Source organism: Danio rerio, chromosome 13 (genome assembly GCF_052040795.2).
Source record: "Danio rerio strain M-AB ecotype USA chromosome 13, GRCz13ab, whole genome shotgun sequence".
In the NCBI taxonomy this organism is placed as follows: domain Eukaryota; kingdom Metazoa; phylum Chordata; class Actinopteri; order Cypriniformes; family Danionidae; genus Danio; species Danio rerio.
Window position 1 is genome coordinate 5,423,773 of NC_141033.1, and position 23,565 is coordinate 5,447,337.

The following is a 23,565-nucleotide window of genomic DNA, read 5'->3' on the forward strand; positions in this document are numbered from 1 at the left end:
TGTGCGGATGTTTCCCAAAAATGGGTTGCGGCTGGAAGGGCATTCGCTGCGTAAAAACGTGCTGGATAAGTTGGCGGTTCATTCTGCTGTGGTGACCTCGGATTAATGAAGGCACTAAGCCGAAAAGAAAATGAATTTTACACTGAATTCTGTCCAAAATGTATAACGATCACCTCATTGTCACACTTTAAAAAATACAGTGTTCCACACAATTCATTCATGTTGTCCCAACACAAATCGATTAAGTTAGCTTAATAATTTTAAAAAAAAATTTGATGTGGATTGAACATAAAAAATAAGTTGTCCCGATGAAATCTCAGGAATTGTGTTGTTTCAGCTCATTTTAATTAAGTAGTTTGAACAAGTATAATATATATATATATATATATATATATATATATATATATATATATATATATATATATATATATATATATATATATATATGTTTTTTGAGTGCATGAGACATTTGATTGTTTTAGCACTAAATGTACAAAGTTTTACAAAAACTTTTTTTTTCACAGTATTAGATTAAAAGACCAGAAATCCTGTGCAATATGATTGTAAGTGGACAAAAGACTGTTTACTTAAAGCATTAGTAAGGCATATTTTTGACCTGAAATGTGTCTCTCTTGTTTACCTATGATCTGATCGAGCAAAATGTGCAACACAGGCTCATTCTGAAAACGTAGTTCGTGGACGTTTCTGGAGACCATGAATTATGTAGCCGAAGGTACGTTTGGCTGCATTTTATTTATTTTAAGCGAATGATACAGGGCGGTATGACTTCATTCCTTTTCACACCTACCAGATCACCTCTTACCTCCATTTGGAGGGCTTTTCCGCTGCAACCAGTTTGTCCAGTTAGCTCGTTGTGCACATCGGCTGGAAATCTTGAGGCTTGAGGCGCAGAGAGGAGTTGATCATGACGATGACAACGACTGGGTTCCAGTCCGGGGAAGAGTGGTTCCAGAACTAAGGTAAGACAAAAACAGAATCCAAAAAATAAAATTAACAACTTAATTTTAAGTTGAGAATGTGGTAAAATCCAAAAACGTGGTAAAATTCAGACGATGGCTTTTCTTTTCTGGATGGCTTTTGTAAACTGTTGGTTGGGTTTAGGGAAGTAAGCAGGTGGGCGGGTCAATCAATACAATTGGTTGGGTTTAGGGAAAGAGGAGAGTGGGTTAGTCGATTGGCCTGGCGTCCAGTCAGTCAGACAAACAGTCAGTCAACAGCGGCCTCTGGTGGGTTCAGGCAAGAACAGCGCGGGCACAAACTGTGCTCAAGAGAGAATTTTGAGATACAAAAAAGCACACACAGCGGCCTCTCGTGGATTCACGAAAACAAAAACTGCAAAAATATATACCTCCCGAGACATATTTCGCGGTCTCCAGAAACGTCCACCGGACTATGTTTCATAAAGAGCCTGGGTTGAAAATGTGTCTTATTACCATGTACACAGGACAGCATCAGTCATGTTAAATTGTCTACCTCTGTAGTCATCCTTGCCTTTCTTATAGTAATCTTCATAAACTAGCCTACATACTGGGCGGGATAGCCTTGGTTAAAAAAGCCGCGTGCAGGAGCACGCAGGCGCACAATGATGATAAATAGACTGATCGCATCAAAAAGGCACTCAAATTGCGCAATGCAAGAAATAATATAGACTATTATACGAAAGTAATGACTGTGGTTTAAAAAATGTAAGGAGTAGAAAGTACAGATATTTGTGTAAAAATATAAGGAGTAAAAGTGAAGAGTTGTCAAAAAAATTAATAGTGGAGTAAAGTACTGATACCCGAAAAATCTACTTAAGTACAGTAACATTTACAGTACAGTACAACAGTATTCGTACTTTGTTACTTCCCATCTCTGGCCTAAGATTACTGTTACATACATTCAAAAAATAACGTTTGCTGCTTGTTTAAACAACTTTTTTAAAATGAGCTGAACAACACAATTCTTACGTTTTCGGGGGACAACTTAATATTTTTATGTTCAATCCACTTGAATTTGTAAAACTGTTGAGTTGACTTAATCAATTTGTGTTGGGACAACATGGGGGAATTGTGTGGAACCCAGCATTTTTCAGTGTATGTATTATTATCCCAAACTAGTTGCTTTTCACAGTGATTGTTATTTTCAGTTGCATATTTAATAGAATTGAGTGCACTTCTTTTTAAGAGAATGACAACCACACCTTTCCACTTTTTATGCAAATTTAATACATTCCAGTTCTACCTCAAGTCCTCTTTGAAGTCTACTTTCAGCGTGAGGAAGATATTGTTACATTCGCTTCTGGTTTCCACAGTGAAACTCATTGTTTTGCATAGAAAATGACTAAATGACATGTTTCGAGGGTTCAGGAGTAATACAATAAAAGGGCAGCATGTTATAACATGACATTGAGATTATGTGCTATTAAAGCACTGCTGATGGTTTCTATAGCCACTACAATAGACATGACATGACTTAGGTGCCACGAAGCTATGAAGTGTGACCCTGGACCACAAAATCAGTCCTATATTGCACAGGTGTATTTTTGGCAATAGCCAAAAGTAGCTTCTGTTCTTCTTGGCTTTGTGGCTGTACATTAAGACAGCGACAAGGTTTGTCTGAACTCGGGTCAACCATGTCTCGTTATTATAGACCATTTTGAGGAATGTAAACAATAACAATGTTCCTAATGTTTTTTTTCTGTTTTACATTTTTAATTTCTATAGCTTCAGAGAATAAAAAAGCCCTACATATTGATTAATCATCCTGAATTATCTCTTGTTACAGTTATGAAATAGTCTGATAACAAGCAGGAAATGTTTATGGGCCGATGACATCACCATATTGAAATGTTCTATATGCATATAGTATTATGATGTAATGTCTCTGCTGTGTATTTAAAAATGGTGGTTTCTTTGTTTTCATTCTCCTGCTTGCGTATGCACGAGTGACACTTCTCTGTAAACCTATAGGGTTTAGCTGCGCGTCTAGCTCCGCCTTTCGCTACCCTTTTGCCATGCTAGGTACCCTTTGCAAAGGATGCCTAAAAAGTGGTACGGTACAGTTCGGTACCTTTCGACAGTGGAAGCAGCCATTAGAGCATACCAAACCAAACCGTACCGTACCACTGTGGAAACGGGCCATTTGCGGACGGATTTTGGCTGAGGAATTTTAAAATGGCTAAAACAACATTTCAGATGTTTTACAATGTGGTCAGTTCCCTGTTTTGTCTATAATGCCATACCATCACACCTCTTTTATCCACTTTTCATGACTTTTACTTGATGCGCATGCTGGAATTTATTCGGTGTGTTTCAAGTCCACATTTCTTCTTATTGGTTAAAATGTTCAATGTTTTGTTATGCTTCTCTCTCCCTTAGCTTCTGGGGCCTCATGTATCAACGCTGTGTACGCACAAAAACTTTGTGTACGCCAGGTTTCACGCTCAGAATCGCTCACAATTGGATTTACCAACGATGAACTGAACGTGGGAATGTACGCAGCTCCACGCCAGCTTTATGGCTGGCGTACGCACATTTTTTGTGAGTGTCTGTTTCATTTCCATTGGCGACTCCTAGAGGCAGTTGTGTTAAATTCCTCTCTACAAAGTGTCTTTGAGCCTTGCAATGGCAGCTGTATGAGACAGGTTCATCTAGCAGGTATATAAGGTTTCCAGACCATACAGTTGACCAGCCAAACATTAAAGCGCAACTTAGTCAATAGGTCAGAAAAGGGAGATATCCATCCAAAATACTGTTGGTGTGTCTCCAGGAACAGGGTTGGGAAACACAGGTGTAGGGCTCACTAATCCATGTGAAAAGGGGTCATTTAGACAACATACTGAAACATTATTTTTTAAATGCAAATGTACCATCACTTACTGTCTCTCTCTCTCAGGCGTACAGATATCAGGACTGATGTTGATCTGACCATTTAAATGAGAGTTTAAATGAGTTTGATTACCTCTGCCTCGCACCAACCCAAATCCCCCTGCATGCACACACACACCCACTTTCTCTCTTTCATACGTGCCCTTGCAGTGCCGCTGATCATTACCTTCAGCTTGCTCCCTTGTTAATTACCAAAGCCAGTTTGACCTTGGCCGCTGTTTAATTAGTTTTTCGAGAGGTGACAATTATTAAGGATTCCAATTACATCTGCCCGTGTGCCGCGTGCGAGAGGTTACTGAAGACAACCCAGCTGTAATGGAAGACATTCTCAATTTAGAGCTGGGGACAATCGTACATGCTGTATTTAATCAGGGATACTGGTTATATAAGGCAAATAAGATGTCAAATCAATTAAGCAGCGCGGAGGCGAACGGTCTGTATAATCTCTTGCCAAACTGTTCATTAATACAAAACTAAAATCGTACTTCGTTTCTCTCATAAAAGCAGTTTCTCTTTTCCAATTATGAGTTAGGCCAAAAATACACATACACCGGTATTTTCATGAAAGTTCTTTATGAAGTTTCCCCGCTTTTGTTTTTAAAAACATCTCTGTCCACATGAAATTGAACACACTGGGATGCACGTTATTGGCATGTCGAACCAACAGTTGGACACAATTCAGTTCAGTTCAGCTTCATTTCTATAGTGCTTTTACAATGTGGATTGTGTCAAACTAGCTTAACATAGAAGTTCTAATAAATTGAATCTGTGTCAGTCCAGTTTTCAGAGTTAAAAGTTCAGTTTAGTCTAAATTTCATTGCTGAAAGTCCAAACACTAGAATAAAATAAAATAATTTAATTTAAATGTGTTTGCTAGTAATAAAAAACAGCATATCTGAGAAACCTCTGGACAGTTTTGGGATTCAAGAGTATATGACGTTTTTCTTTTTTTTTTATAATTAATTTGTTGATTTTTTTTCTCTCATTTTATTCATCTTTTTTTTCTTTTCTTTTTGTATTAAGATGCACCTCTTTTGTATATTCCCTCTTTTGGATGTTGCCAAGCCTCTCATGTTAAATTACAACATATGGACTGGACAAATATGGTACACTCTGTTTTCTCACTGTCAACTCAGGAACTCGGGAATGATGTGTATATGTGTGTATGTATGTGTGTGTATATATATATATATATATATATATATATATATATATATATATATATATATATATATATATATATATATATTTTTTTTTTTTTTTTTTTTTTTTCTTTCAACGCCGTGGTTTTGGTAGGGTAGGGGTAATGTAATGCGTTAAACTGTAATTGCAAAAACTCAAAATATTCAAAATATTAAAAAAAAAAAATAAAAGATGGTCTTGGAAGGTAAATCAAACAAGTTTTAGGGTGTATGTACTGTCATCCTGGCAAATATAAAATAAATAAGTTACTAGAAATTATTTATTAAAACTATTGTTTAGAAATGTGTTGAAAAAAATATCTGTTAAACAGAAATTGGGGAAAAAATATACAGGTGGGCATCAATAATTTAGGAAGGCTAAAAATTCTGATTTCAACTGTCTACTGCAAATAAAATTAAATAATTGAAATGTGTTTTATTAGTAATAAAAAAACTCACCACTGACCAGTGCATGAAAAAAAGTCAATTTTGCCTGCGGCGTCTTGCCTTAAATGAAAAATAACAGAGCTCAATTAAGTCTCCAGAGCAATGAAAGAACAACCTTTGCGCAACGACAACTTCCTCTGGGTTTTCCAGAACGGATCTCTCTCTCTCTTTTTTTAATTGTTGAAATCAAAGGAGATTATTATCTGCCGCGTTCCTTTACAAGAAAGCTGCGCCCCAGACGAACACAGACAAGCTCGGTGGGATTATTTCATTAAGGCGTGTCAGAACCTGAATTTTAAATCAGTGCCTCCACCTCTTGTCTGTCTTAAGGCGAACCCTTTCTCTTTCCATTATCCCCCAGTTAAATCCACAGAGTTAAAGGTCAAGCCAGGCACAGGGGAGTCTCTTCTTGGCGGTGTTAAAGCGTCGTCTTTTATGCACGCTGAGCCTCAATGAGAGTCTGCCTGAAGCCCCCCCGGGCCCCTGTGCCGCCGAGTGGGCAGCCGCCAGTGAAGGAGGTCACATACATATTCATCAAATCGGACATGCACATGTAAACTGCTTTTAATAGGCTTTGACAGCAGAAGTTGTGCTTGCCAAAATGTGCATCCATCTTAAATCAGGCACAGGCTCACTTCCTCAAGCGTTATTGAAGATCAACTTATAGCAGCTTAAGAGCAAAAAAGAGAGACATATTAAGTCTTGCCTATGAATATTCACACTCTTACTTTATAAAAGTGTAAAAATGTGTAGTTTACATAATAGGGCTGCGTGATATTGGAAAAATTTAATATCGCGGTGCATTTTTTTCTGTGATATGCGGTTGAAGGCTAAATTATTAGCCATTTTGTGAAATTTGTATTGTTCATTCATTTGTTAATTTTCTTTTCGGCTTAGCCCCTTTATTAATCTGGGGTCACCACAGCGGATTGAACCGGCAACTTATCCAGCATATGTTTTACGCAGCGGATGCCCTTCCAGCTGCAATCCATCACTGGGAAACATCCATACACACTCATTTAAACTGATACACAGCGGACAGTTTAGCTTACCCAATTCACCTATAGCGCATGTCTTTGGACTTGTGGGGGAAACTGGAGCACCCGGAGGAAACTCACGCCAACACGGGAAGAACATGCAAACCACACACAGAAATTCATTTAGCCGAGGCTCGAACCATCGACCTTCTTGCTGTGGGGTAATTGTGCTACCCACTGCACCACTGTGTCGCCCCTTTCCAAGAGTCTCTTTACATTCCAATAGTAATAACTACAGTAAATGATCTAAATGTGTTTATATGTATTTTTATATTCTGGGTAAGGGGCTGATTACACTGAATGCGCATTTACGTTACAAAATGTGAGGTGCAACTGCCTTTTTTGGTGACAAGAAAAAAAAAAGCAACTGTGCTTCTATGTCGCTAGACAACGACTGGATCAGCTGGGTATTGGGCGAAAGTGTTGCTGTTGATATTAAAGGTGTAGTAAGTGATCTGCGACAATGCTAACCGGCTAGGTTAAATCTCTGAAACACAGTCCTGCCCCTGCTTGGCAGGTAGCATGCAGGAATTACACTGATTACTAAGCCGTACTTACATGCTATTTCAGAGCAAATATGCAGAGAAAAGGCTGATTTATACTTCTGCGTCAAACGCCGGCGTTGACGCATAGCCCTACGCCGTGGCCGTCACTGACGTGCACTTCTCATAAAACAACGTGTAGCGCAAGCTCTGTGATTGGTCAGCTTGGTTGCGCTGACGAATCTGGGCAGGACCGAGAGCCACGCTAGCCCAATGGAGCGATTGTTTACAAGTGTAGAGTCCCATGAAGGAGCTCCGGGTGGAAATTTTTGTTTTGTGTTTACCTCATAGTTAAAGTTCTTGGACGTCCGCCGGTTCCTGCCTCAAAATGAGCGAGTTTGAGCCACTTGTACATCCAAGAAGTGTTCAGGAAAAGCAAAACAGTAGTGCAGAAACTCGACACAGAGAAACATTTACACCTCACTGCCAACTAGCGCTTCGGAAGTGTTAATGCAGACCAACAGAGACAGCGCGCAGAAGTATAAATGCACAGCTACTTTTTTTTCAATTTAACAACATAAAAACGTTGGACCAATTGGGGCGTTTTTTAGATCGACCGCAACTTGACATAGGAGTACGGTCCCCCCGCCCACCAATACTGATTGACAGGCGTGCATCATCATACCCTCAGTTTGTTGTTTCACGTCCGCCATTTTCAGCGTGTTAGTCAAACCAGTGTCACTAAAGGAAAACCCTTGCTTTATTTTTAGATGTAAGGCTCACTGGGCTCAACACAACATCAACATTCACCACATTAAGGTTCTAAACGGAATTATTGTTTGTAACTTAGTTTGTTTGCAGGTAGGTTTGCAAACATGTTTACTTTTCATTGCGTCTACCTTAAACTTCAGCCGTTTGCATTTCTTGCGGTCACTGAAGCTCCCTGTGATCTTAACTAGGTGCAGCAGGAAAGTTTCCAGAGCGTTGCCTCATGTGAGTGTCGCTCCATTAGGAATAAAATAACGAACTTGCCTGCAGGTCGCACACCAGAAGTGTGCGACCGGCAACTCTCAGCATCGCACCACGCAGCGCCATGCATTTTAGAATTCTAAACATAAGTTTCTATTAGGGTACACTCAACAGCGCTTCAAGACGGCGGCTATACACGGCGCTCAGCCAGGATTCGGGACACTTCATATTTCTGCTACGCCACAGAGCGCCATCTGAATAGTTTTATTTTAAATAGCATTCGAATGTGCGTGCCTGGTGTGCCTCAGTCAAAGTTAATTCAGTGTGCGTGGTTATTAGTTTCAGTGTACAAGCTCTAAACTTTAAACTAACACACAGTTGGCTGTAAAACTATACAAAGACAAAGATTTTGTACTCTCTGCCTGGTCTGTGTCCGAGTCGTACATGTACGGCTGAATGCTGGTCCTCTCACTCATGTTGCTTCTCCCTGTCTGTTGCCAAACACAGAGCGGGGGAGCTCTTGGCTCTGCTCCCTTGTTACGTTGGGCGGGAAGTCGAAACTAATTTCCATGTGAAGCAACCAGCCTGATCTCATGAGGAAACGTAAGTATTTTATGTTTTGTCCGTTTAGTGGCTAATTAGTACGAATTCGTATAAGTTCAGTCGTACGAAAATGTACGATTTTAAAAAGAAGGCGTGGCACTCAACCCCACCCCTAACCCTAAGCGTCATTGGGTGATGAGCAAATCATACTAAATTGTACAAATTAGTTAATATGAATTCATACGAATTAGCCACTAAATCAAAAAGTTACGAATTGCCATGAGATTGCGTTGGAAGCAACACAGCCCTAAAACAATGACCTGTGTACACTTTTTAAAACATTATAATAAACAAAATCTGAACTGTGTTTTGAACTGAACCTAAACTGGCACACTCAGAAGAACCAAAATATTAATATTAAATCTTAAAAAGGGGTAAACTATGTTCCCTTTAAAACATAACATTACCTGTCTGAAAGAAATACTTCAGCCATGGTGTCAACCTTCCTCCAGCGAGCAAAAGTAAGTCCAATATTGAACAATTCAATATTGTCTATTCAATTCAGTTGCATCCCTCCTCCTTCCCCCCGAAAAAGAAAATCTTTAGAGTTGTGTTTTTTCAACTTGTGTTGTTTTAAAATAAGTAGTTTGACCAAGTCATTTTCACTGTATTATGATTAAACGTTGCAGTAGCTCCAAAAAACATGTGCACTGAACTGAGATTCCTGCTGAACTGTAATCCTACGATGTGACTATTGTGGATCTGCACATAGCGATATCGATGCTGAAATGAGATATCACGCAACCCTAACACATAAAAAAAGCAGAAGAAAAGTACACAGATGACCTACTCTTTCTGCTGAACTTCAGAATTGCTTATTCGAAGGAAAAACATGATCCCATGAGGCAACAGGAGAGGATTGATGAATGGAAGAAAAGCAATGCTACTGACACTAATAGGTCATGTGAAAGTAACAATATGGCGTCAGTGCCGATAGCCTTGTGGGCAGTGGGTTGACATGACTGAGTTTGAGTTCAGGCTCCCTTTCTCCATGTGTTCAATACTTTTTCCCCTGCGTCATTTCATTTTATTAAGCAGAACTTAATGTCTAAGCTAATTAGATTTGGGTTTTCTTTGCATATATGGATTTCTATGGTTGTTACCAACATCCGGGTGAAACTCAAGTTAACAGCACCTTTAGAAATATCATTTCTAAGAAAAATGGTGACATTTTTAAAACTTATTTTCCCTGATATATAGTAGCAGCAGTAGTAGTAGTAGTAGTGTTTTCAAAGGTTTTCCACTGAATCACCAGTTTCAATAAGGCACCCACATTTTAGAGAGTGTAGCTGCCTATATCCACAGAAAACAGTTCACTTTTTTTTCTTTGGTTTCGGAATAAAGCCAGTGTCTAGCAATTCTCCATTTCGTAGTCTACCGGCTGTTACTTTGCGGTGCATTGTGCATGTCGGGACGTTCACAGTCTGATGTTTTTCGCCGGTTAATCTGAATGAAGCATTAAATGGAAGAGCCTTCCGCCATCCCTCAAATAACACTGGAATTATTGTAAAAGCTTTCTGGTAATTGGATCAGATGAGGCAGGTAATCAAGGCTGAAGTTTTTTTGTTTGTTTTCCTTCTTTGGCCAAAGCAGCGCAGCCTCCTGTTCGGCATTTCAAAGACGAGGGAAGAAAAAGCCTTTGACGTGACACTCAAAACCAAGAGCGTGAGCTGCCAGCAGTGACAATGCTAGCGTGCTCGCTGTCTCGCCATCATAAAGCAGTTTGTTGATGGGCTACCTGCCCTAGTCTGTCTGGTGCGGGACCGGTAATACAATCCGTCTCATTCAGACAAGAGGAGACTGCCCCCAGGCATCGTACTATGCCCTTAATCACGACAAAAGCTAAGATGGGACTTAGATAGCACATCAGCCTTCCCTCAGATTGCTAATTATGATATCATTTTTCAGCCATGGAGGCTGGAATGGGCAGTTCCTTGAGTTGAAGAAGAGATCCCGCGCTCAGAGGGAGTCTGGGAGAAAAAGTTGACCATCTCCAGCAGTGTCGTGTGCTGCAAATTATCCTTTCAGCATAACCTGCATTGCCACTCGTAGTCCTCAATCTCCGTAAGAAGCCCTCAACCCATAGTGTATTTTTTCGCTGCCTTCACATGCGGCGCAGGGCTCAAAAACTCCCTGGAAGTAAGTCAGCCTCTGTAACACTAGCACTGAATCGGCCTTTGACAATGTGACCAATGTTGTTCTAAGAGGGCCCCCCTGAAAAAATGATTTAATCATTTTTCTCTTTCTCACTTATTTTCCCAGCATGGGAGCTGAGCGGCATTCCAAAACAGTGAGGGAAAGACATTACAGCAGCCATTTCCTGAAAGGAGGGGAGGAAAGCTCTTACAAGGCACTTCTTAATAGGATCGCTGAGCGCTGAGGCCTTAAGCAGACTACTCGTCTCCAAACATCTTCAGGGATAAAATACAACCTTGGGTTTTGACAGTGTAAAACGTCTATTTTCTTACCTCTAAGCAACACAAATACAGAATTTGCTGGAAGCAATTTTAGATTTGTTTCAAGGGGACATGTTAATGGCACAAATTTCTGAAAGGAACAGTCGAATAATAAGAAGATTTCCTTGAGAAACCTGTTTGGAAATAATCATTATTGCCATTTTTGCTTATTTATGTGTCAGCCACTAGAGGATAGACATTGTCAAATTAATAAATTAACATTCTTCATGTCTTTATGTCAGATTTTTTTCCTATACAGTGGAGGCTAATAGGATCCAATGTTGTTTTGCTCCTAACATTCATTGCATGGACATTTATTTCTTTCTTTTTGCATTAGCATACACATGAAACAAATATTTGTGAAATCCAGTGAAATCAAAATCTTCTTAAGGATTTTCAGGCAACATTGATCAGTGTAATCAGAGTTGTGAACACTACCCAAAAAAACTATGACTTGAATGGCATCTATGCTCATGTAAGTCTGTCTGTTTCTCCTTAAACTGAGATTCCCACAATTTTGGATCCGGCCTGAACAAAGAGCACAAGACTGTGCTCCTGCAAGGATCAGCAATGTTCCTTCGGCTAGTCTGAATCCCCAGACTGTAACCTACTTATGCCTAACCCTAACCTGCTTCACAATGGATGCTCACAGTTCTCAAGCATCTTACACCTGGTATGGTAAAGGTCGGTATGGGTCACCTTTATCAGGCTTGCGTTTCCACTGCTAAAAGGGTTCCAATGGTCAGTCAGTTAGTTATTCAGTCAGTCAATCAGTGCAAACCTCTCATCTGTATCTTTATCCTTCACCAGCACATGTATACCACACATCTAGCTAGAAAGTAATTCCGTCATTCCCAAGTTCATAGTAGTCCAAAAGGTGGCAATAATAGTTTGTTGATGTTTTAGGTTGCTGAAACAATCATTTGCTCCTTTGTTTTTTCCAGATTCTTCTTTGTTTTTTCATGCGTCAATCTCATATTTGTCCGTTTCTGAAAGGATCGGATGTCAGAAGCACTTTAATAGTCACGCACACATTATTAGCATTAGCTCAAGAAGTTTGTTAATTCAAATATAGATGCGTGCCAAGCAATCGCGAGAAAGCGAAACCGCTCATGCTTTACATTTAGTCATTTAGCAGACGCTTTTATCCAAAGCGACTTACAAATGAGGACAACTTTAGACAGCCTTGTAAAAAACTAAGGGGCACAAAGTAGATTCTGCTCTTCTACTTGGCTTTGTAGCTGTTTATCAAGACGGCGTCAAGGTTTGTTTGAGCTCAGGTCGACCATGGCTTGTTATTATATGTATATATTATTACAGTGTAATGTGCTGGCTGTGTTTTTAAAAATGACGGTTCCTTTGTTTTCATTCTCCTAGTTTGTTGCACGAGCGAGTGACGTATCATCTTGTGCTCCACCTTTTGGTACCCTTTTGTTGTGCTAAGTACCCTTTACAAAGGGTACCCAAAAAGGGGTACGGTACAATTCGCTTTTAGGTCCCTTTTGACAGTGGAAATAGCCATAAAAGAGTACCAAACAGAACCATACCTTACCGAATGGAAACAGGCCACTAGACTGCAGATATGCCTTTATTTTCGGCTAGTGGAGATCTGGTCACACAGACCAAGCCTGGATCCTTCAGTTGGTGGAGTTTTGGTTACTTTCCACTGTCACCTCCGGCTTGCTTGGTTGAAGCTGCCCTTCGGTTAATCCTCCTTCAACAGTGACATTTGTATTAATCTGAACTGAATTAGACTGAATCAGTCTTCAACAATGACTACATTTATATGGACATCAGTAATCAAATGATTTGCCTTTATCTGAATAAGACAATAATATAATTAAGGTGTTTACATGAGTTGCTTTTTGAATGTTCCTTTCATGTTCAATTTTTACGTTATAGTACATAGTTCGATAAAACGTCATTGCATTACCATTCATTCGACAATAGTTTACAGTGTTTACATGTCTGTACTGGACTTAATAATGTGACAAGAATAAGAATACTCCACATCTTAATTCGATTTCTGTTTAGCTTGATTAGGACTTTAGTCAGATTAAGAACATCAAAAATTGCTGTTAACATCATAAACTCTTAATTAAGAGTATTGTCTTAATCGAGTATTGCTGTCCATGTAAACGTACTGAGTGATATAAGAATAGGTTTTAATTTAACTAGAATTACGCAAGCAACCTTCCTGCAAACCTGATATGCTGGATTTTTTCCCCCCTGAAAGGGTGCTATGGCTTTTTATTTTTTATTCTCCAAGCTTTGACACAATCTACATTGCAAAAGCGCTATAGATGCCTTGACTCCCACAGAAAAAAGAATATCAAGTCAAGATTAAAACCATTACAAATGTCTGAGGACCAAACATAAAACCTAACCATTACACATTCTTTCCACTTTGAATGGTAAGGTTGGACAAGCTATGCTGAACCTGCTTCCCTTTGAAAATAAAGAGCAGTCTTTGAGGTCCGGCAGCATCTCTATTGTTCTTCAAGCACATATTGTCGTCTGATCCAGCCCCCATCAATAGCTGACATCCACTTGAAATCTTTGAAGTCGTGCGTGTATATATATGCCACAAGTGGTCTTCATGTTACAGTAGATCGCTTTAACCCATCCCATTACTTACAGGTCTGACGGGGCAACTCGCATTAAGTCTGCACCGGCGTCAGAGTTTGAGTGGCACATTAATAGCAGCCCCTCCATGGCACTTATTGTATTCAGATGACTGCAGAAACGGAGTGCTTATACATTGTAATTATACACTCCATGTTGATGGACGACTCTGGTGTTTAAACTGGAGAAAAATTTCCTTTGTAAATGAACGCAGCTCTAATTGCGTCGTCCTTAAAATAACTGGGGCGCTGACCCTGGCCAGAAAAATCCAGCAACATAAACCTCTTGCTGATTTAATCACTTTGCCCTTAATAAGGTCTATTTTTAGAGCAGGGTAAGTGTGCGCCTATTGAGGGTTTCCCAGATCTATCAGTCATAGAGATGGAGCGGCTCAAAGTCGAATGTTAAATGCATTTACAGTTGTTTTGTACAGAAAATAAAACTAAAACGACAAATAGTCATCAGCTCACTCACGAAAATATTTAGTTCTTGTTCAAACTACTTTTTTAAAATCTGAAACGACACAATTCTTGAGATTTTGTTTGGGCAACTTCGTTGTTTTATGTTTAACCCGCTTACGTTTGAAAAAAAAAAAACTAATAAGTTAACTTCATTCATTCATGTTGTCCCAACATAAAACCAACATTTATGAATTTAATTAATTACCATGTGGAAAATATTTTGTTTTTAGATTTCCTTTGTAGCCATCTACTTTGCAAAAATTACAAAAAAATAGTAAATATGTGTCAAATGGACACATTATGGTTTGATATTCTTATGATGAAATGCCATGGAAATAATGGAAAATATTTTTGAAAAAATAGGTTTAATTATATATATATATATATATATATATATATATATATATATATATATATATATATATATATATATATATATATATATATAAAGTTTATTTTTTCTTTGGGGGGGGGATATGTACAATTACAGAATGTTTGCAAATATATAAAAAAGATCCTCCACATTATACTTATGCAAAAAATAAATAAAATAAATATAAATAAATTAAAACAAAATATCTCCTTCTATAATTATTAGGTACAAGTGATTATATTACAACTACATGTCTATATGCATATACATACATGACATCATATGACATCATACAATTATTTTTAAGTATACTGTAGTTAAATGTTGCAGCCAATTAAAGTGCTTGCAAAATAAATGACTATTAAAATGTTGATACTGTTTGATACAATCCCTATTCCATCACTTAACTTTAGCTAAGTGTGCAAAATTTAAAGTGTAAAAACAGAATATGGAGACATTCTTTGGCACAGTTAATGCTTTGCCTTTAGTTTTACCGGGCCGAGCTGATTTGTGTATTCATTCAGCCTGTCTCATCTGTCTCTCCAGCATTCCCTGTGTCTATCCTGCGCTCATATAACCTGCATGATAATTCCATCAAACATCATTTATGTAAATGCAATTACTGGAGAAACGCGATCGCTAGATGCAGGGAATTTATTGCTCAGAGGGGTTTGGCTCTAAACATTCAATTAAAATATTATGTTTCGTCAGATTTAATCAAAACATAATAAAATACAGGGGACAAACTGGTCTAGCGGTCTTCTCTGAAGAACTGAGTTTGTGTGCGGCTGTTTGGTCTTGTGCCACCGGTGTGTGTGCCAGGGGACATGCCAGCTTTAGCAAAGGTCGACATAGATGTACTGTAAACAAATGGTCACTATTTTAACATTGAGTTTCCTTAATACATACAGTGAATAACCGTAAATTTACATTCCCAGAAATTTCCTGCATGACAGTTAACTTTTTTTTTTTTTTACATTACTATAGTAATAATTTTACATTTCTCTGAAATAATACAAGTCTGAATTATTCAAGTTGTGCTCACTGCAGAGCCACTTGAGAAGAGCAGAGCTCCAGCTCCAGTAGAAATTGAATGGCCTGTAATGGGTGTGACAGACAAAGGAGACATCCAAAACTTGCGGTGTTGGGGGTCTTCCAGGAATGTGGTTGAGAAACACTGCCCTAGAGAGTGGCGTGTACATTTTTGACAATCTCAAATACGTTATTGAGGTAAGTTTTCTCATAAGTGCAATACATTTTTGTGTACATTTGTGTACATTTTTGTGAATATTAACATTCTTCTTGTCCGTGTCCATAAGAGGAGCTGCTCAGCAGGTAATATACCAGCTTGATATTGACTTATCTACTCACCCCCTTCCCTAAACCCAACCTATAAAACCCATCGCAGGCATTTGCTTCTACCGCAGCCTCACACTTGGGTTTTGTTTAACCTGGTTTCCAGGATCACCCTTCACGAGACTGAAAACATACCGCTATATGCATTTTTGGAGAGTGCCAAATATGTCCCAGGAGGTATGTTTTTTTTGCAGTTTTTGTTTACGGAAATCCACCAGAGCCAATGCGTATGCTTTTTGAAATCTCTAATTTCTTTGGTGAGTGCCAGTTGTGCCTGCTGTTTTTGTGTAAATCCACCAGAGGCCGCTGTCGACTGACTGGCTGACTGACTGGCTGACTGACTGACTGACCCACCCTCCTCCTTCTCTAAACCCAACCAACAGTTTCAAAAAGCAATCCAGAAAGAAAAGCCCCCTGGTTTTGACCATGTTTTCAGATTTGACCACATTCTCACCCTCTTATTTACTTATTAATTCTATTTTTTGGCTTCTGTTTTTGTCTTACCTGCTTTCTGGAACTGTTTCCTCACCGAAAACGAACCCGTTAGTTGTGGTCAACTCCTCTGCGTTTCAAGTCCACCAACATACATGGCGAGCTAACTGGACAAACTGGTAACAGTGGGAAAGCCGTTCACATGGAGGTAAGCGGTCAGCTGGTAAGCTTAAAAAGAAATGGCGTCAAACAACCTCATATCTTTGTATTAAGACGAAATGCAGCCATACACACTTCTGGCTACATAATCCGTGATCTTCAAAAATGTATATAGGGCTATATCTTCAGAATGAGCCTGTCTATGAAGGTAAATAGTCAGCAGTACCGCCCCATAGCATTTGTTTTATAGATAAAATGCAGCCATATGTTCCCACGAACACATATTTCTCGGTTCTCAAAAATCTACTCCAGGACACATTTTCTAGTGCTTTTGTTAATTCCAACACACATCAAGGATAAGTCCAGAGCTTGGGTTTCGAACTCATTCTCTCCACCTGCGATTGCTTTCATCTAACACCGTCAAAGCCTCATTACAGAACATTCCTAAATGTTTTCACAACACAAGAACTTTTTTTTGTAACAGCTTCGCGGGCACACATGTAACGGTAACACTTTACAATAAGGTTCATTAGTTAATGCATTTACTAACATGAACTAATCATGAACAACACATGTACAGCATTTATTAATCATAATTGAACATTTACTAATGCATTATTAACATTCAAGTCCATGAAAACTTGTTAACGTTAGTTAATGCACCATGAGTTAACATGAACTAACAATAAAGAACTAAATTTAAAATTAACTAACGTTTATTAACATGAATAAATACTGTAGTAAATGTATTGTTCAGTGTTTGTTCATGTTAGTAAATGCATTACTTAACATTAATTAATGAACCTTATAGTAAAGTGTGACCCATGTAACTACTAATTCATGAGATCAGGGTGTTCAGGGGGCCATAAAAGGTCTTAAAATATAATAATATTAATCTCAAAAACTAAATTTTAAGTCTTAAAAAGTCTTAAATTGACTGAAATATTATGTTGTAGGTCTTAAATTATTTAAATCATTTTTCCTTTTTATTTTAAAGAAAGGTTATGTTAAGGGAAAAAGTGCATGTATACAGTTTTGCATGTATAAAGTTTTGCTTGTTTTGACATGTTATTTAAAATACATTGAAAAGAAATAACTAAATTATACAATTTCAGAAGTAAAAATATTTTCCAGTTGAGCCATTAGAAAAAATCTGTATCATTTAGCCCTGCATAAGTGTCAAATTTCAATCGGAATGATCTTAAAAATATCTTCAAAAGTCCTCAATTTAACTACAGAAACCCTGGAGATCTCTCTTCTCAAGCAAATGAACTAAACACAATTAAGCGAGCCAACTGGTCCTATAATTAAAGCAGAAAAAGCAACCTATTTACTTACGATTCCATACACCATTTCTGGATGTTTAACACACCAGACTGGATGCTTACAGATGTGTTTCCAAGGCGATAAACCTTTCACTTTGGTAGGTGACGCGTGCTCAGAGGCAGGGGTGCTTGATTCAGGCTGTCATACGCAGATGTCTCCGAGGCAAAGACCTGAGGAGGTGGAGGGCACGAAGACCCTCTCCAACCCCCCCTGCTAACAATTTACTAGCACAGCATCGAGAGGTGAACCGTGCCACCTTTTAATTACAATAGCTGTTTTTCGTGGTATATGCAAAGCAAAGCGTCGTGAGGTGATGAAACAACTGCAGCGTGAGAAGAGAAAAACAATTTATCAAGTTACCCCCTTGTCAAGCGCTCCCATATGTACCTTCCCAAGAGTCTCTGCTGTGGTGTTGCGCGCATAAGTTCAACTCCTGAGAAACAACAGAACAAAAACGTACGTATTTTCGGGCTGTGCGTTTAAGACTGTGGTATACATTAACCAATGTCATATAAAGTGTATTTAAAGGGACAGTTCATCTACAATGAAAAGTCTGTCATCATATACTCACCCTTGAATTTTTTGTTTGGTTGAAAACAATGTAAGATATTATAGTTACACTATATTTAATGTACAATTGATGCCTTTAACAAGACTATAAGCTTAATAAACTATGAGTTAGCTGCTAATTAATACTATTAAGGTAGTAGTTGGGTTTAGGCATGGGTTTTGAGTAGGATTATGGGTGTAGAATAAGATCATCCTTTATAAATACTAATAAACTGTTAATAACTTTATAATAGGCAGGTTATAAGCCAGTAGATAACTGTGTGTTTTAATATAAACTAAAGAGTTACTGTAATTTTAAACAATGTTTAAAATGTGTAACTATTGACTAGCTAAGTCTATAAGCTTAATAAACTGTTAATTAGCTGCTTATTAATAGTTATTAAGGTAGGATTTGGATTTAGGTGTAAGTTTTGGGTAGGACTTGGGATGTAGAATGAGATCATCTTTTATAATTACTACTAAACAGTTAAGAGCTTAATAATATGCAGGTAATACGCCAGTATTTAATAGTGTGAGTTGTTACGTAAACTAAAGCATTACCAATATTTTGAAGAATGTTGTGAATATGTAAGCATCGACTAAATAAGACTATAAGCTCAACAAAACTATTAATTATCTGCTTATTAATAGTTATCAAGGTAGCGGTTGGGTTTAGTTATGGGTTTTGGGTAGGACTTGAAATGTAGAATGAAAACATCCTTAATATTTACTAATAAACAGTTAATATCTTAATAATAGATAGATAATAAGCTAGTAGATAATAGTGTGAGTTATGCAAACTAAATCATTACGATACTTTCGATATATTATTTTAATAACAGTCAGGTAATAAGCCAGTAGATAATTGTGTGAGTTGTTACGTAAACTAAAGCATTAGCAATATTTTGAAGAATGTTGTAAATGTGTAACAATCGTCTAACTATGACTATAAGCTCAAGAAACTGTTAACTAGCTGCTTATTAATAGTTATGAAAGTAGTAGTTCGGTTTAGTTAAGGGTTTTGGGTAGGATTAGAGATGTAGAACGAGATCATCCTTTATAATTACAAAAAATATATATAAATTTTAATGACAGGCAGATAATAAGCTAGTAGTTAATAGTGTGAGTTATGTTATGTATTTACTAACATGAACTAATCATGAACAACACATGTACGGCATTTATTAATCATATTTGAACATTTACTAATGCATTATAACATTCAAGTCCATGAAAACTTGTTAACGTTAGTTAATGCACCATGAGTTAACATGAACTAACAATAAATAACTATATTTTCATTAACTAACGTTTATTAACATAAATAAATACTGTAGTAAATGTATTGTTCAGTGTTTGTTCATGTTAGTAAATGCATTACTTAACATTAATTAATGAACCTTATTGTAAAGTGTGACCCATGCAACTACTAATTCATGAGGTGTTCAAGGGGCCTTAAAAGGTCTTAAAATATAATAATATTAATCTCAAAAAACTAAATTTTAAGTCTTAAAAAGTCTATTTGTCTAGTTGTTATGTAAACTAAAGAGTTACTGTTATTTAAAAAAATGTTGGAAATATGTAACCAGTCAGTAGAATAGTGTGAGTTGTTAAGTGAACTAAATTGTTAGCAATATTTTGAATAAAGTTAATATATACACTCTCAGAAATAAAGGTACAAAATCTGTCACTGGTGCACTACTACCTCAAAGGTACATTTTAGGTACATTTTGGTACCAATATGTACCTTTGATGTACGACTTAGGACTCTTTAGGTACAAATAAGTTCCTTTTGAAAAGGTAGTGCCCCAGTGACAGCTCTTGTACCTTTATTTCTGAGAGTGTAACCATCGACTAACAAAGACTACACTGTAGTTTAAATATAGTTAAATTTGATTAAATCAGCCTGGCGTATTTGGGTTGCTGCAATAAAATCAATTTCAGGTGCTTGACTTTGTGTCGAAACATAAATAATTTATAAATTCATAAACAACTGTAAATTCTTCCAGCAGCTTGATTCTAAATAGCATTTTTGGGCCAGTTTCGCATTTGTCTTTCCACTAAGGAGATGAGCAATTCTCACTCTTCTTGTCGAGGATAATGAGGCACTTTGTCCTAATTTCTTAAAATTCACATTTGAATTGCGTCTCAGAGGACAATTCATCTGAAATGCAAAAACATTCAATGTTTTATGAATGCCGTTTCATTTAGTTTTAATTTTAGTTTCTCCTCCTTTGCATTGTGCGCGTCTAATCCAGGAACATGACCTCATTTCTGTAGTTTTTATTCCCTGCGCTTCTTTGCAGCGTTTTCCACATTTAGAGCGCACCCAAAGCCCAGAGCGCGCAGCTGAACACAAAGATCTGCAGAAGAAGAAGAAGTGTATGGTTGGTGAATCCCATTAAAATGATTTACTGATGTATTTTTTCTCTTTTTTTAAGGATATGTTCACTATTTATTGCACTTTTTCTTTTGCTGTTTTAGGATCAAGTGGTCCGGCCATGGAAAACGAACAAGACATTCTGGTATTCGGCTCTATATAAAATGTGAACGCTGTCATACTAAATCAATGACTCTCAACTGGTGGGCCACAAACCAAAAAGTGGGCCGAATTCGTGTTCTGACAGCAGCAGGGGAAAACGATGTGAACTGAAAATAACAAAATGCAACTAATAATAAATAACCCATCAAGTGTTATCGAGACTACAGCAGGCCTATCATGTGCTGAATGTGCTTCCTGCTCAGTACATCAGTGTTTTGCACAGAGTAAAACAGTCGTTTTCTTATTAATGATCATCATTTCCTGTCGGTTGTGTTCCAGTAACCTGAGTGCAGCGCAATAACATTGATCTGACGATCCTTTAACCGAGCACTTGATCCCCTGCTCTGTGCTACTGATAGTCAAAGCATGTTTTATTCAACTCTAATTAACTATTTTCATTTCGGATCGCGAAACTATACACTTCAGGTGCGGAAATTATTTAAGGAACACTGTAAGAAATGCTGGGTTCCACACAATTCCTTCATGTTGTCCCAACACAAATTGATTAAGTTAACTTACAACTGCTTTTACAGATTTAAGTGGATTGAACATATAAAGAAATAGGTTCTACATAATTCCATAATGTTGTCCTAACACAAATCATTTAAATTAACTTACACTTGTTTTATATATTTAAGTGCATCGAACATAAAAAAATGTTAGAATTGTGTTGTTTCAGCTTATTTTAAGTGGTTTGAACAAGCAGCAAAAGTCTTTTTTTGAGAGAAAGTCAAAGACCACACTGTAAAAATGGGTCCCACACATTCAATTTGTGTGGGGACAACATGAAGAAATTAAGTTAAACAATTTTTTTTTCACAAATTTAACATAAAACAATTAAGTAGTTCCCCAAAAAAATTGCATGACTATTTTTATTTTTATTTTTTTACTTTTATTTTAATCCATTTAATTTTGGCAACTCCCAAACCAAATGTTTTCAGATTATGAATTTCAAACACTAAACATATTTAAATAAACTAAAATTCAGTAAAAATTTGACCTGTCGCCTTCGACATCAGTGCTTATTGTCCTGGCTTAGGTATGTGTTTTTAATGCATTATTCTAAAGCTCAGATTTAGTTTCAGGTATTTTTTTTTTTCCTTCAGAAAAAAAAACCTGATTTTATAAAATGCAAAGTGGCGTAAATGAATTAGCGGAGGCAGAGTAATTAGGACGTGTGCAGAGATGGAAATAAAATGAAGGCTTTTCCACTGATTTGATGAATGTCACAACCTGTCAAACTCAATGAGGCATCTGTAGTAGTGTCCAAGACTTAGTTTTATATTTTTAGACATTACTTTAATTTTCAGGCATACTGCTTTGTAACATAGAGCTTTCAATTGAATAAAGTAGCAAAAAATGTAACATTGGTCGCTGGTTCGAACCTCGGCTCAGTTGGCGTTTTTGTGTGGAGTTTGCATGTTCTCCCTGTCTTCGTGTGGGTTTCCTCCGAGTGCTCAGGTTTCCCCCACAGTCCAAAGACATGCGGTACAGGTGAAATGGGTAGCCTAAATTGTCCGTAGTGTATGAATGTGAGAGTGAATGTGTGTGTGGATGTTTCCCAGAGATGGGTTGCGGCTGGAAGGGCATTCGCTGTGTGGAAACTTGCTGGATAAGTTGGCGGTTCATTCCACTGTGGTGACCCCGGATTTAATAAAGGGACTAAGCCGACAAGAAAATGAATGAATGAATTAAAATGTAACATTGTTATTTTATATTATATTATGTTTATTTTATTTTATTGAGGTTAGGCTGGGTCAGCAGTGAATGTGTGTCTCTGACTCTCTGCTGATATATTTGCAAGATACAGAGATTAGTTAAATGATCTGATGCAAAAGATTTGGACTTTCTAATGCAAACTTGCATTAAAACTTGCATGTTACCTCATTTAATATCAGACAATTTGCATACAACCATCTTAACTAATCTTTTTAATAGAATGGAGTATGTGCAATAAAACAAATCTAAAATATGTTTATATATTCTTTAAAGTATAAAACAGTTGATAATTAGTAAATTTTGAAAAGTCAAGAGTGAGTATCGATTCCCTTTATTTTGAAAGAATTGAATCACTGTAGTGATAAAGGCCTAAGCTTGGGGGCTAGATATGGGAAAATGACTTGCTTTCATTTCAAATCTCAAACATTTCAAGTTTGTGTTCAAGTAATAGAATGTTATTAGTCCAAACTGTATAGCTGCTCAAATAGTTTTAGGAAACTGATTGCGGTTAACCCAGGGGTGACCAAAATTTGTCCTGAAGGGTCCTGCATATTTCAGTTCCAACCCCAATTAAACACCCCTGAAGCAGCTTATCAAGCTCTTTATATGTATACAAAAACTTCCAGGCAGGTGTGTTGGAGCTAAACTGTATTTGTTTGGAAATGAAACCCAACGTCTAGTCGACGTCAATGTCCAACATTGGACAGACATTGCATTTTGGTTACTTTTCAACCCACCCTTAAAACAACAAAATCTACATCTAATGATGTTACAGCTTGATGTTGTATGGATGTTACCACTATGGCGTCTATCAGACGTTGGATTGTGGTTGCCATACCTGACAAATAAATGTCAGTATTTGATGTCAATATGACGTTGGTTTAACATTGACTTTGGATTTTGGTCACTTTCCAACACATCTAAAATCAACTAAATCGTTATTGGACATCAAAATAAC

General features: G+C 37.4%; 1 protein-coding gene and 1 long non-coding RNA gene across 3 annotated transcripts in view; one reads left to right on the plus strand and one right to left on the minus strand.

Moving 5' to 3' along the window:
- meis1b (Meis homeobox 1 b) overlaps window positions 1-23,565 on the minus strand; it is a 598,746-nt gene that overhangs the window by 427,732 nt on the left and 147,449 nt on the right. The window lies entirely within an intron of this gene.
- Window positions 904-22,100, plus strand: LOC108191969 (uncharacterized). Of its 2 annotated transcripts, XR_015505675.1 has the most exons (4): window positions 904-980; window positions 16,428-16,520; window positions 20,653-20,733; window positions 20,831-22,100. It is a non-coding gene; the product is annotated as an uncharacterized LOC108191969 (long non-coding RNA). The 2 variants fall into 2 exon arrangements; XR_015505676.1 differs by lacking the exons at window positions 16,428-16,520; window positions 20,653-20,733; window positions 20,831-22,100 and adding exons at window positions 8,514-8,609; window positions 10,872-11,001.